This window comes from Heloderma suspectum, chromosome 1, assembly GCF_057233095.1.
Source record: "Heloderma suspectum isolate Gila_16-S chromosome 1, 16-S_ref, whole genome shotgun sequence".
In the NCBI taxonomy this organism is placed as follows: Eukaryota; Metazoa; Chordata; class Lepidosauria; order Squamata; family Helodermatidae; genus Heloderma; species Heloderma suspectum.
In genome coordinates, this window is record NC_139458.1 from 388,081,703 (window position 1) to 388,095,626 (window position 13,924).

The 13,924-nt window shown below is 43.8% G+C and overlaps 1 long non-coding RNA gene across 1 annotated transcript; it reads right to left on the reverse strand.

The window, feature by feature from the left end:
- Positions 1–693: 693 nt before the first annotated feature.
- On the reverse strand, positions 694–13,834 carry LOC146359980 (uncharacterized). Its single transcript, XR_014787443.1, has 3 exons — positions 13,787–13,834; positions 8,414–8,551; positions 694–2,837 (listed from the first exon to the last, which is right to left on the reverse strand). It is a non-coding gene; the product is annotated as an uncharacterized LOC146359980 (long non-coding RNA).
- Between the last annotated feature and the right edge of the window lie 90 nt (positions 13,835–13,924).

The window sequence follows — 13,924 nt, forward strand, 5'->3', positions numbered from 1 at the left end:
CCCGTGGAAAATGTCCTGGGTTTGGACAAGACACTAACCCACAGTTCAACAAACAACCCACGGTTCAACAACAAGCCACACTCGACCACTGAGTGTGGGTTAGCATTTTGTATGAAAAGCCCCAATCCCTTTTTAAAGAGATGTTGTTGTGATGCTCAATAGACACAAAAGTTTTTGCTGAATTAGATGCAGCCTAAGATCCATAGCTGCAACAGGTAGACACCAAAGCGGCAATCCACTGATTAGGCATTTTGTGGTGGTGCCCACAGCAGTTTCTCAACTTCCCAAATGTGCCTATAGGTCCCAAAAGTTTGGGGATCCCTGAAGTAGACAACTCTTCCCCAGTCTGGTGCCTTCCAGACATGTTGGACTTCAGTTTCTATCAGCCCCAGCCAACATAACCAATTGTCAGAAATCCTAGGAGTTGTAGTCAAAATCATTAGGATGGGGAAGGCTGGAGAAGACAATCCTGGACTAGATGGACAGAAAGTCTGACCTGCTATATGGCAGCTTCTCACATTCTACTAGTCCATGTCAGGGTTCCCCTTATGACCTGGACCCCCTGAGCAACTCCTCAAGGATCTCTTGCCTTCTTAAGAGTTCCATCTTCCTTCTTTTAAACTTCCCTTTCCCAATAACATGGGGTTTAGGCTGTAGACGTAGGGTGATTAGCACTTTATACACTTGGGCTTTAACTGTAACAGTTTACTGGTGAATTTAAAGCAAGCAAATTACAACTAAAGGTATTTACAGAATAGAGCCGAGTGACACAAAAGGCATTAAGAGAAAATAAATGTTACAAAAACGCAAGTTCCTCTACCCTAGCTGCACATAGACCTCTCCAGGCTGCTGCTTCTTGCTCTCTCTTCAGCTCTGGTCTTCTGACTCTGCTCTTACTGGCTCTCTCACTGTTTTATCCCCTCCTTCCCCAAAACCCAAACTGCTGTTTCAAACCTAAAGAAATGAAACCTAACTCAGGAAAATGAAACTTAACTGAGGAAATGAAATTACCCCTCCCAACAAAAAAAACCCAAGTTTCTAGGCCTGACTTTTTTACCTTGCCTCTGTAGGCCTCAAGCCTTCACAGTCCATCTCGTCCCATATTGTTTACTTCACAATCCTAAACTCACCCACAATCACTACAAGCATTTAGAGTAATTTGCATACTCAAAGTTTTATATGAATTATTTTGAATGGGTCCTGCTGTTTAAAGGTATCTCCTGTTTTGAACTCGGGGTTTGGTTGAGTGTGGCCAAATCCTGATGGCTCTGCTGAAGGCAGTGTGATCTCTGGCCACTCAGCCCCTTTGGAAGTGTCGTGACCTGGATGGCACCCTGTCTGAATCACATGGAAACATGTTATTGCTCTGCCTCTCTGTGAGCATCTCTACATCAGCCTCAAATCCCACATTTAAAACAGGGTTTTCTGCTTCTGTTTAAATGCAGGATCACCACAAACTCCCTTTACACATGCTTCTCCCCACCCCTTTCTCCCTTATCTGAATCTTTGCTATGTTTCAATATATAGCCGCTAGACGGCACTGTGGTCTAGCTCCTCTTATTGTGGGTTTTCCTCTTTTCACAGGGAACTCAAGTGGAACTCAAGCACTGTAATTTGATAGATTATTATCTCTTGATCTTTTAAAAAATGGAATAAAGGTCATAAAGGAGGCAACCTGGAGGTTGACAATGTCATCTAAAGGACCCACAAACTTTCCTGAGTAACCAATCTCAATAGCTGGATAAAAGCTCCGTGTGAAGAAGCCCAATAACTCAGCACAGGAGCCAAGAAGGCAGGTGCAGATTTTATGGTAAGCAGCCTTGCAAGTTTGAGGAGACTTGAGTCAGGGAGGGGTGAGGTGGGGGGATGAGCCAGAAATCCCCCCTGAGTCCTGTTTGCTGTACAAATAGATGCTGCTTGCTGTGAAGCACCATCAGGCATGCCATGTTTATTTGAAGAATGGGAGAAAGAAAGAGAAGTCTTTGCCAGGAGCAAATGAAGTGGGCAGGCCTCTTAAAATAATTACCCCAGGTCTGATTACCTTTCCAAGTAATTAAGCCTTATGAAAGGTTATTAACGTGCTGATAATGGACAGCTTTGAAAATTGCCAGCACAGCGTGAGGGAACAGACAACTGCATGGCAGAGAACAGGTTTCCGTAGCCTTTCAAATGCCTCTGCTTGCCCATTGTCAAGCTGCTGCTACAGAGGGGGGGAATGGGTGGGGGACAGAGCAAATAAAGACCCGTTACTGTGAAACCAGAAGAGCCCATACAAGGCAAGTGAAGGGTGGGGGAGAGAAATGAGCATAAAAGCGGCATGGTGCTTTAAAATTGCATGGAGAAGGCAGGGAAGAGGAGGGAGGGATGTGTTCCATAAAACCAGAAAGCCTCACCCACAGAGCAATCTAAATTATGCCTCTCCAAAGCAACCTGGCTGATTGTGCTCGGGGCAGGCGAGCTCCAGCACAGGGCTAGCCAAGCAGGTGTTTAGCAGCGTTTTTAATTCCAGAGTAGGTGTGTTGGCTGGAGGCTGCCTCTGGGATCCACCGAGTCAGCACATTCACTGCCCCAGCCGTGCCAGTTCCTTGACATCGCCGTGCTCTTAAGGGCTGGCTCCGCTTCCCGCAAGCTTCCAGGCAGGGTAGCGGTGGCTCATTTCGTTCCACAACTTCTAGAATGAACTAAAATGTGATTTCCAGAAATAATATTTCCCTTGAAACTGGCCTCTGTTTTTCCGGCCAGCCACAAAGGGAATGAACCCGGACTTTCTTTGTAAAAAGTGCCTTCTGATGGCCACCTCCTCTGTCAGTAGGCCATGTAGGGTGGCCACTTAAGCACTGCAAAAAAAGAGAAATCACATTACCCAAAAAGGGGACAAAAGAGGACACCAATTTGTATAACATCTCTACACACAAATTTATACGTATAGGTGCAAACTTAGAAATAATAACTGTAATTTCAGTAGAAATACAAGACATCTCATCATAGTCAAGAAGACTGACGAAGAGATCTATGTGCCTACTGCTCGGTCCGCTACCCACATGCTGCTAATTTTTGATGAGCAACTCGAAGGCCCCTGCTGCTCTCCCTCCTCATGGTTCTTTGACTTCAAAACAGACTTGGACTGGAGAGCCCATCAAATGGAGGACACCTTCAAGTAGAGGACTGTCCTCTGACAGCTCCTCAAATAGATGACTGTTCTCTGTAAATTAGGATATCCTAAGGCCCTGGTTGACTTACCTGATGGTGGCTGGTAGCAGGCGCACTCTGAGCAGTGAGGATATCTAGCTAAGAATTTAATTTCCCATGATGCATCACAGCATAGCTACAAGGCATTGTGGGAAATTTAAAACGGTAGCTAGACCCAGCTGCTTAGTGGTGCTTAGAGCACTAGGCCTGATACTTTTTTAAAAGGGGGGGGGAATCCAAGGTAGGCATCAACAATGGGTCCTACCAGAGTGTTGCAGCCCAAGGATACCAGATTCTGACACCAGCCCTGGCAAAGGTAGACAGGATCCATGTACTTTTAACAGTTGTATAGAACAGGGAATTTGGCAACTTGTCATACAGAAGTGGGAAACGTTGCACCTGTGAAAAATTCCTTTTCTGCGCAACCATGAAAGGGTCAGGACTCGCAGGAGCCCTGATCTGCTTTGCACCTGGCCAACTTCGCTCTTGCTCTCTGTTCTTTTTCTTTTTTTAGAAAAAAAACACCAAACAATGAAAAAGAAAATGGAGACAGTTCCACTGGTTCAGCTCACTTTAGTTCAAGGGAAAAGCTACATGTGGCGCTGTGTTCAGAGGCTAGAGACTACCAGAGAGAGATAAGAATCTGAGTTCATACCAAGCATAGAAGACGTAGACTTTATTTTATTGTTCCTTCCTTGCTTGCATACAGCCCCAGGCAGGTTAGCACTTGTCTTGCCAGTCCTGTATAAATCCTGGGGGGAATGATCTGTACTTAGTCCAGGGCATTCTGAAATCCTGGCCTGGGCCAAAAAATGGATCTGCCACTAAGGGTAAAATCCAACTAAAATCCTACTTAGATTTTATGGGACTTATGGATGGGACATAAGTTAGTCATGACTAGCAAGTCCCATTCATGGGTCTATTCTAAGTAGGACTTTAGTCAGATTCTGCCCAAACATTCCAGGTGGATCCTGATCCACCACTGGAAGACCCCCTTTTGCTTGTGGGTGCCATGGTTTAACTGAGGACTGAATTGACTTTTCCAGATTCTTTCTCTGCGAAGGGAGGTAGAGGCAAAAAATCTTTCTGCTGCCACAGATACAAGAGCTTTTGGGGGTTTCCATTTCGAAACATTTAATGCAGATCCTTTGCTGCGATGGTTTCATACTTATAGACTCTTAATATATCGAGTGGTTGGATATATCTGGATGGTTGAAGTTTGCATCTTGCCTTTCCAGTTTACATGATATTTGAACAATGAATGACAGGCTTCTAGGCAAATCCATAACCTGTGAGTCTGACTGGTGCTTCACCAGCAACAACATAAATCTAAAACTCTTCAACTGCAGCCAGAATGGGTGAGAGCATAGATGTAATTTGAGAACAAATTGCAGAGCCATGAGAACAAGTGTCTCACACATCCAAGAAACTGTGCAGGTGTAGAAGCAGTGGGACTGAAGTAACCCGGAGTACATGAGGTTTAGCCTTTTGGGCCAAAGCAGGATCATCCACACAGGGCCAGATTGAGGGCAGGCAACTGAGGTGGCCACCTGGGATTCAGGGCATGCCTGTTACAGGCTATCTACTCAACAGCTGAAATAATCGTATCAACGGTTCATCTTCACTTGTAAAGCTAGCGCCATTGCTTGAATGTTTTCTTTAAATTAGCGGTGAAATTTTACAATATTATTGTCTGTTCAATAATATTGAACAGTAATAGTTCAATAATATTGAACAAGTGGTGTGTGTGAGTGATGATGCATGACTGTAACCACAGCCATGCCTGCAAATGTGTATCTTATACGACAAGGATAAACCATGCATGAAAATCATGCATCGAAGTTGTGAAATGGGCTACAAAGGCCACACAAAAACAAAGTATTCAAAAATGAACAAATGGAGGGAGCACCATTCAGCCTCACCCAGTCCTTCTCCAACACATCAGCCTCCCACAGTTTACCCTAGGTCATGGCGTGCAGGAGCAAATGTAACATGCAGCAGTTTTCAAATTGTGCTTTCTGAGGAACTCTGGGCTTCTTGGAAGCTCATGAGAAGCTTCTTAATGGGAAAATTAGTAATAATTGATGAGCTACCCTGAATGATGGGTTGCCCACTATTCCCAATTTGCAGACAGAAGGGACTGTTGTACATGTTCTAGGCTGTGCATTCTCAATTCCTGCAGGGCAACAATTTTAAGGCAAAATACACAAGAAAATCTTTCCTGCCTCAAAAGATTCATCAAATCCAAACCACAAAAGAGACTGCTATTGCTTTCTCAACAGGCTGAGTTGGTGAAAAGCACTCAGGAGTAGGGATGGGGGGGGGGGATGGCTTGGTTCAGATTTTAATGTGAACACACCTGATTCACACTTCTGAAACCAATACGCAAACTGAAATGCAGTTCTATTTTGATATGCACATTTTTACAAATTTTGCAATGCAGTTCTCCAATTAAAAAATGCACAAGATGCATATATCGGTGAATATAATGTTCATGAATGCATTATATTGGGGGAAATTGCTTGCAAAAATGCATATATGGCAACCTGTGTACAAAAATGCATATGCTGCGAAATTGTACAAAATGCATATATCAGGAGAAATGCACACAAAACTGTGGACAGGTTTTTGTGTGGACATTAAGAAAAAATTCACAAACTGATGTGGAAATGGGGCAAAACAAATGTAAGGTTGGAAAAATGAGACACTGGCCCAGTTCGTACAATCGCAGCTGGGGAAATAAGCTACAATGGCTTATTTCCCCTGCTGCACGTATTGTTACCATGGTGGGGGGGGATTACTGTAATTACCCTCGGCAGTGCGGCTTGTCATGTTGTGTGAACCTGGCCAGGGCAGCTTGTTCCCGTGGGTAATAAGCCACCCAGAACGCATAAGGGTAATTATTCTAATCCCATTAAGATGTGACCAGCATGCGCAGGGTGGTTAACCAAGCCACTGTGGCACATTAACCACCCTGCAATCATCCAAACTAGGTCTGGGTGTGAAACTGAAATTGACAGATTTGCCCATCCTTATTCAGGACTATAACCCTGTAACTCCAAGATTCACCTTCAGTAGGTTCACCTCATCCAATCCCTGAGTGCAGCCAAATGCTGATGCCCAAACCATAGGATACATGCAAATGTTGGAGACTGTTGCCCAAGCAGCTTCTTCCCTTCTAGGGTTTTTAATGTGGGGCATGCATTTCTAACCCTGGGGGAAGGTGAGTTGTTGGCGGGGGAGGGGGGAAGATGATTCGGAATGGGAATGCAGGTGATGGGGGAAATGCCTGCTCTTCCTTCCCCCATCCCCAGTCCTGATCATCCCCGTTGGAAATGTCCTTTCCTGCTCTAAACAGGTTGTTGGGCATTTCATGCAATGCACAATTTGTGCCTGAGTAAACTAGGCTGTATCCAGGTGATTGAGGTTTATTTGCAGACATTGTTGTCCACAAGATGGGAAAAACATGTTCTACTAAATAATAAAATTATGTATTTAATTCAGGTCTTGTTGTTGTTAAAACCCTGCTTTTCCCCTCCAAGAAAGGAGTCACTCAAAGCACTAATTCTGTTTCAGTGCTGTGGAAGCAGGACAAGCAGAGCACTTTATTGAAAAAGTGTGACAGCTGTTAGGCTCTAGTATGTCACCTTGCACGTGCTGATTCAGTGAAGTCAGATGGTTAGCAAAGGTGTTGCACTGATAATTGCAGAGACAGCTGGATAGAGCTACGCTATTTCAGCTGGATATGCCCTATTGTTCTCTGGATGATGAGGCCTCTTTCTGTATTCTGAACTCAAATCCTTCATGCAAATGAGACTGTTGTTACCCTTCAGTTCTAAACTTGCTCATACATACTTCTGGTTATCGTCTGCACATCCAAGTCAGACAGGTAATTGCCTGTTAATTCTTTGGCTTCTCTAGTAAATGAGCATCAGCCTATTCCACAGAGAAAGCTGAGTAATACATTATTAGTCTTCTCTATGAGAACTTCTGTAGAATACCTTACTCAACCACCTCATCAGAAGAACCAAACAAATGGTTGAGCCACAGGGATTGCTTTAAATGAGGGTGCTTTCCCCCTACTCATGCTTCGAGGAGATAATTCATACCCACCACACAGGCAACCAGTATTAATAATAACAATAAAAATAATTGTCATTAATAATTATAAAGGTTGGCCAATAACACCATTTTTTAAATGTAACAATAAAAAATATCAGTACCAGTTGCTGGGAAACTTGAGTGTGAGGGTGCTATTTTGTTCATGTCGTAGACTTTCTGGGAACAGAATGTGGGACTAGAAAGGCCTTTGGTCTGATCCAACAGGGCTCTTTCTATTTTCTTATGTTCTTACTATATCTTCCTTATTTACCCCTCTCTCCCAATCCAGCATAACCTATAAGAATTACAGTTCCTCCATTCCTGAAAACATCGGTAAGGAGGTGGGAAATAAATGGGAGAAAACATTCACAACAAAGCTATTTATCGAATCAGAATGGACAGATATGTCACAGAAAATTTGCATACCAATGTCTGGAGCATAGCAAGGATGTCCCATGTGCAAGACCTACATTTATATTTTATAAGATTGTTTTGTGTTATATTTTATCACATTTGTTGTTGGCTGCCTTGAGCGCCATTCTGTGAAAAGGTTGGATGAATAATAAAAATGATAATGAAATAATCTGACCATGCAGACAATGACCTAACCTAAATCCCAATACAAATAGCAGTGGATGTGGTAAATCTGTTCCTGGATGATACCACTTCAGACTGCAGATTGGGGATGACACTGCTGAAAAGTACTTATAAATACAAAAAGTGTATCACTCAGGCACAAGGCTAGGTAAGAACTTTTCACCCCTACATCGATTGATTTATTATTAAATTTATAGCCTGCCTTTCTGCCAAAAATGGCACTCAAGGCAGTTCACAATAATAATTTAATTCCTATGTGCTGGGATATATTGTTGTTGTTGTTAATATGGAGGTGCATTTAGCCACACAATCCCCTACCTGCAATCCAAGGTGGTGCCCTCCAGGAGCAGTTTCACCATCTCAGCTGCTGTGTGAAGTAAGCCATGTGAAAAGATGGCTTAAAAAAAGCTCACTTTTTTTTAACCTGTATATTTTTAGGTCAAATTCTATGGGAAGAATATTTTCCATTCCCACATAGGCACCTTCAAACATTTCCCCTTAAAATGATCTAGTGAATCTGTCTTACACATTTTACTTGTTCCTCTTTCGAGAATGATCCCAAGGGCTCTTACTCCAATAGTGTTTCGATCAGGCATCCTTTCACACCATTTTGGCTCTCAACTGGGTCTTGGCTATCTTTTAGCTACATTTTGGCAGAAGAATTCTGGAATGGCAAAGAGGAAAATATTGAGCTAGTATACCCGGAAACACAATACCTCTGTCGAAAACACAACTGAAAATATTATTCTTTTAAACTATTCTGCTTTTAAGAATCATTTTCAGATTGTTGCTGCCAAGGGCTCTGTTATACTAAAATCCCTCAGCTTTCTCTCCAGCTGTCTTTGTAAATGGACTTCTCAACTATTAATCAATATCACTTGCCAGAAGGGATAAGTTCTGTTTACCAGAGACACAGTCCCCTGGGTCTACATGTCAAATTCTCTTGTGTCAGAGAATCAGAACATGATAAAAAAAAAAAAAATAACAGTCCCTGCAAGAGGGATGTGCATGGACATGGACTCACCTTCCTTATTTCTGCTGTGAAATAAAATATAAAAATAAAAAAGATTCCTGTAGCCAAAAATTTGAAAAAATGACATTTCTTTTTATTGTAGCATGAGCTTTTGCATGCAAGAGCTTGCTGGAACAGATGCAAGAAGCAGTCAACAAAGGTCTGATATGTTATATTCACAGGGTGCTTCCAGGCGGAAGCACAGGGTGCTTCCAGGTTCCTGGTGCTCCCTATTAGAAAGTTTTGTGCAGCGATTCCATCCCATCCCCCCCCCCCGTTATTTGTATGTTACAAATAACTGAATAGAAAAGGCTGCAACCAAGCAAGACTATAATCTGTAAACAAGCTCAACAGGGACCATGTTGCCACTGTGTGCTGTACAGTACCTAGTTCACCACTGGTGCTAAATAAAATTAATATTAAGTAATAGGAGCAGGTCAGCCGAAAGCAATGCAGTTGGAATAACACTGCCTGTGGTTGACCTCGTACACAGGGCCATTTAGCTGGAAACTTTCTACTCCATTACTCAGTGTCCTTGGCAAACATTGCATTTACATTACCCACTTCTTGGAAGACCTTGCCAGTTGTGACCAGGGCCTTCCAGACCTAAGTAGAATGGGTGGAGTGTGAAAGCATCCCAAAGGAACACAGGAAGCTGCCTTATACTGGACTGGATAGGCCTTTGGTCTGATCCAGCACTGCTCTTCTTTTGTTAATGTATCATTTCAGCTTGCAGCTAAGGGACTGTTTGTTAGAATATTCCCTCCATCTAATCGAAGACATTGCTTGACAAGGCTGGCCCAAGACTTCTTGAAGCCTGAGGTGGAACAGCAAATAGCACCCTCATCCCTTGCACCCCACCCTCAAGGTGCAAGGGTACAATTCCCAAGGCTGGTCAAGGTATTTTGAGGCAGAAAATCCCACAAGCGCCTCTCCCTGGGAGCAAAGATACAACCATAATAAATTAAATAATCATTTATGGCCATTTCATGTCACCTAAAACCAGCTTCCCGAGGACACCACCACACTCTGCCTAATGGTAGGGCCAGCCCTGGGGGATGTCAGGGAGAGGCGTCTAACTTTGCCTTCTCCCCGACATGCTATTTTTCTATGACCAGAGAGAGGTGTGTTTAAACCAAAAATTGGAGGAGCATTCAACATGCAATCCCACCCCACTTGAAACTGCACAGTCCAGGAAAAACCTTACTATTTTGTTCTGCTGAATGTATGGGCTGACCCTTAATGTATAAATTAGCCAGAGATGTGTGACTGGATCATTACCCTGATTCTTCAACTGGGGGGCATAAAATGACAAAAAATAAAAATGAGGTATCCTCACATGCACCCATATTGCAAATGCCCCTTCATTCCATTAGGTGAAAACAGATTACCACTGGCCAAGAGATATGATAGCATACCTTCTCTAACCTGGCACCCTTCCAGTTGTGCTGGACTGTAACACCCATCATCCCCAGCCAACATGCCCAATGGCCTTGTTGGCTAGGGAATTATGGGGGTTGTAGTCTAACACATCTGGAAGACGCCAGGTTGGGGAAGCCAGTCATCTGCAGCGCAGACACATAGCCTCAAATTATATGGATTGGAGAGACAAGACTCCTAAAGGTACAGTGGTAGGCGCCATGTGAAACACCAAGGACCTAAATACAAGTAGTCAAAACTCACTACAGTTATTAGCGCTATTAAATAAATTTAATAACATTAATTTAATTTGAATAACATTGAAAAATAAATACCAGGTGTGAGTCATCCCAGTGCCTTGGCACCCGTTGGCCAGAATTCTGGAAGCCAGGGGCAGGTTCACTTCTTATTCAGCGATATATGTATGTATGTATGTATGTATGGTCTGCTTGTTTTTCTTTATATCTCTGTAATTAAGGCTGCAATCCTGCCCACACTTACTTGGAAGCATGTCCCATTAAACTCAATGGAACTCACTTCTGAGTCGATATGTATAGGATTGCACTGTAAAAGGCCTATAGAAAGTCCAACTGTAGGTGTGTGTTTTTAAAAAACTGAAATTCAGAGAAGGTCTTTGGTCTATTCCTGAAGTGACCACGCTCCCCCCTTAACGATGGTGTCTGTCCATTCCTGTGGTGAGAAGTTCACCACACCTCCTCTGCCAACTGGAAATATGGAGATGCTAGAATACAGTAAAACTCCAGTGACTGGCTCTCCATGTGGTTTTATGTGGACTTGGTAAACTGTCATATGCATTTGTCCAATCTTTCACTTCTGTCTGAGCAAGGCTAACAGTTAACACATAGCTTTTAGAAGAAAAATGCAAGAATAAAAACCAGAAATAGGATACTCAGTAGTCCTATAGAAGGACAATGAAATGCAAATGGAATATTAGTAACTCACTACTGGTATAATCCAAGGAGGTTATCATTCCTGAAAAAGAAAGGTAAGTGTAGACTAACCTACTGAGTATTCTCTACAACCTTGAGCCTTGTGTGGGCTTTCAGTTCTGTGCAAATGAGGTGTAATTAGGGTTGCCTCAGCCAGTTTTAAACCTGCCCAGCCTGCTTTTTTCTTTTGGATTAGCATGCATGTTAAGCTCATCCTTGATGCTCACAGGAAGATACAAATGTGTACAGCCTGCTATTCTCAGCCCAAAATGTAGGTTTCCTTGGTGCAGAATTTGCATGTTGTTTTGGACAGATGGACCGAGGCATAGGTAGAAGGGCTACTGCAAGTGTATAATATGCAAAATGTCACACACTTTCCCCCCTTTTTTGGCCCTGATATGAGAAAAAGGATCAGGCAGCCTACATGTGCAATGGTGAGCCAAGTCTATGTAGTCTATCTATATGATGCACCTGGTGTGTGCCAATACTGTACATGAGCTTGAAAACACATTTCCTACATGTACACATATTTGCTACATGGACACACTGCAACACATGGATGCACATCAAGTGGCTCTTATAGAGCTGTAGAAAATGTGATGTGTGAAGTGAATCAGCCTTAAGGAGGGAGAAAGAGAGAATGAGAACTAATATTGCTAAATAAAGCTGGCTGACTGGATGGCAACAAGGGAGTACGCCCTTTCAGTGTTGGCCCTCTGACCGTGGAAAGTTCTCCCCAGCGAGGCTTACCTAGCACCGACATTGTCATCTTTTTGTCACCACGTCAAGGCTTTCCTGTACTCCCAGGCATTTGAAAGCCTAGAATAGGCTTTCAATGCATGATTTGTTTTCATTAGTGTCCTTACTGATATTTTAGTTGTTTCAAGGCCATTCCTTGGAGGGACGGGGGGATGACCACCTTGGGTGGCGAATTCTGGGGGCAGCAAACAACCCCCTGAAGGTGGTGGCACCACGGCCAGCAGCAGCAGTCCAGGTCCTCCTAGCCAGTGCCGGGAGCAACAGCTGCATGCCTCTGTGCTGCCAGAAGACCATGCATGAAGCAGCGGGCCAGTGCCAATCTCTGAGGGGTTCTCAGAATGAGGCATCAGCCTGACTAGCGCTCCAGAGAGCTACGCCGGGGAGCTCTCTTGCTGGAGAGGGTTTGATCTGGATTCTCTCCCCACCCGCATGCCTGCAGTTTGCGTAGGGGGAGGAAGCCCCATTCACTTCTTTAGAGAGAGAATTTCCCTTTCTCCTCAGCGAAGAACGTTCATTTCTCTCCCGCCTCGCACTACCTTAATGATAGTAGCCAAAATACCCTGGTGAGTGAATGCACGCATGCTAATACCTGCCTGTTCCACAAGGCACAGTAGCAGGGCTCCTTCAGGCAGAAAATGTCCCTCCTGAGCCAGAGTGGTAGTCTAACCTGAGCACTAGACTTGCATGACAGTCTGAAAGGAAAACAGCAAGGGAGGTGGATGGAACTGTGGTTCCAATACATTGACAGGAGGAAGGCGTGTGTGGGGGAGGGGAGAGGAAGGAAAGAAGCAAAATATTTGCAGGATGTTGTTTGGAAATGAAAAACATGTGTTATGTTAGAACAGCCTTCCCCAACTGGTGCCCTCAAGATGTGTTGGACTACAACTCCAATCACCCCTAGCCAGCATGATGAAAGCTGTAGTCTGACACATCTGGAGGGCACTGGGTTGGGGATGCCAGTATTAGAATCTCACTGCTGCCTTCTGATGTTTTCATCACTTAGGGCCTAAACAGACATTACCTTAAATCTGTATGTTAGAGATCTAAATACAGATTTTTTTTTTTTACTCTAGAGTAGGCACAAACGCCCCCAATCCAGATCTTAAAAGCCCCACACCCCATAGGCTTCCAATCCAGATTGGGGGGGCCCTGCATCTACTCTAGAGTTGCTGCTAAATACAGAGTTAAAATCATGTCTGTTTGGGCCCTAAGAGCCAGAGATGTCCCATTCCAAGGTATCACACACTCACTGAGCTACACGTGACATGTGTGGAATGCAGCTTTGTATTTAACCTGCAGGTTTTTAAAAATGCAAATAGCATCAGCTGAAGGGGGACCTGATAACTAGTAGGATCACAGCCACCGATGAGGGGAAAATTAACCTTTTCTTCCCCTGCTGCAGTCCTGAGGAATATCCATCCCCTGAAGGTGGTATTTGGTTTTTGGGGGGGGGGGGAATCCTTCATTGGTGCTAACCACTGCTCTGTTCCCTCAAAACCAACGGCAAGACTAAGCTATACACATTACACAGCAAACATATAATTGGTGTTACACTGGTGTTTCCCACAGCAATATAGACAACATTCCTGCACACACACATATCTTGAGATACTTCAGTACCCAAACTGGGCTAGGATTTCAAGTTGAGTTTACACATTTGTTTAAAAATGTACGTACAGGTTGTCCACGTTTCTGCAGGATACACCGGTGTGCATGCAGCACCAGTGTTTAACACATAAACATAATGTGTGTAACTCACCCTGAAGGTAGGCCTGCTTCTGACAGTTTCTCTCCCCTCTCCCCCCTCCCCCAACTAGATCCTGCCTGAAAGTCAGGAACAGATCATCTGACTGGCTTACCACAAGCAGAATCTCCAAGTTGTGTACCGCCTATGCAA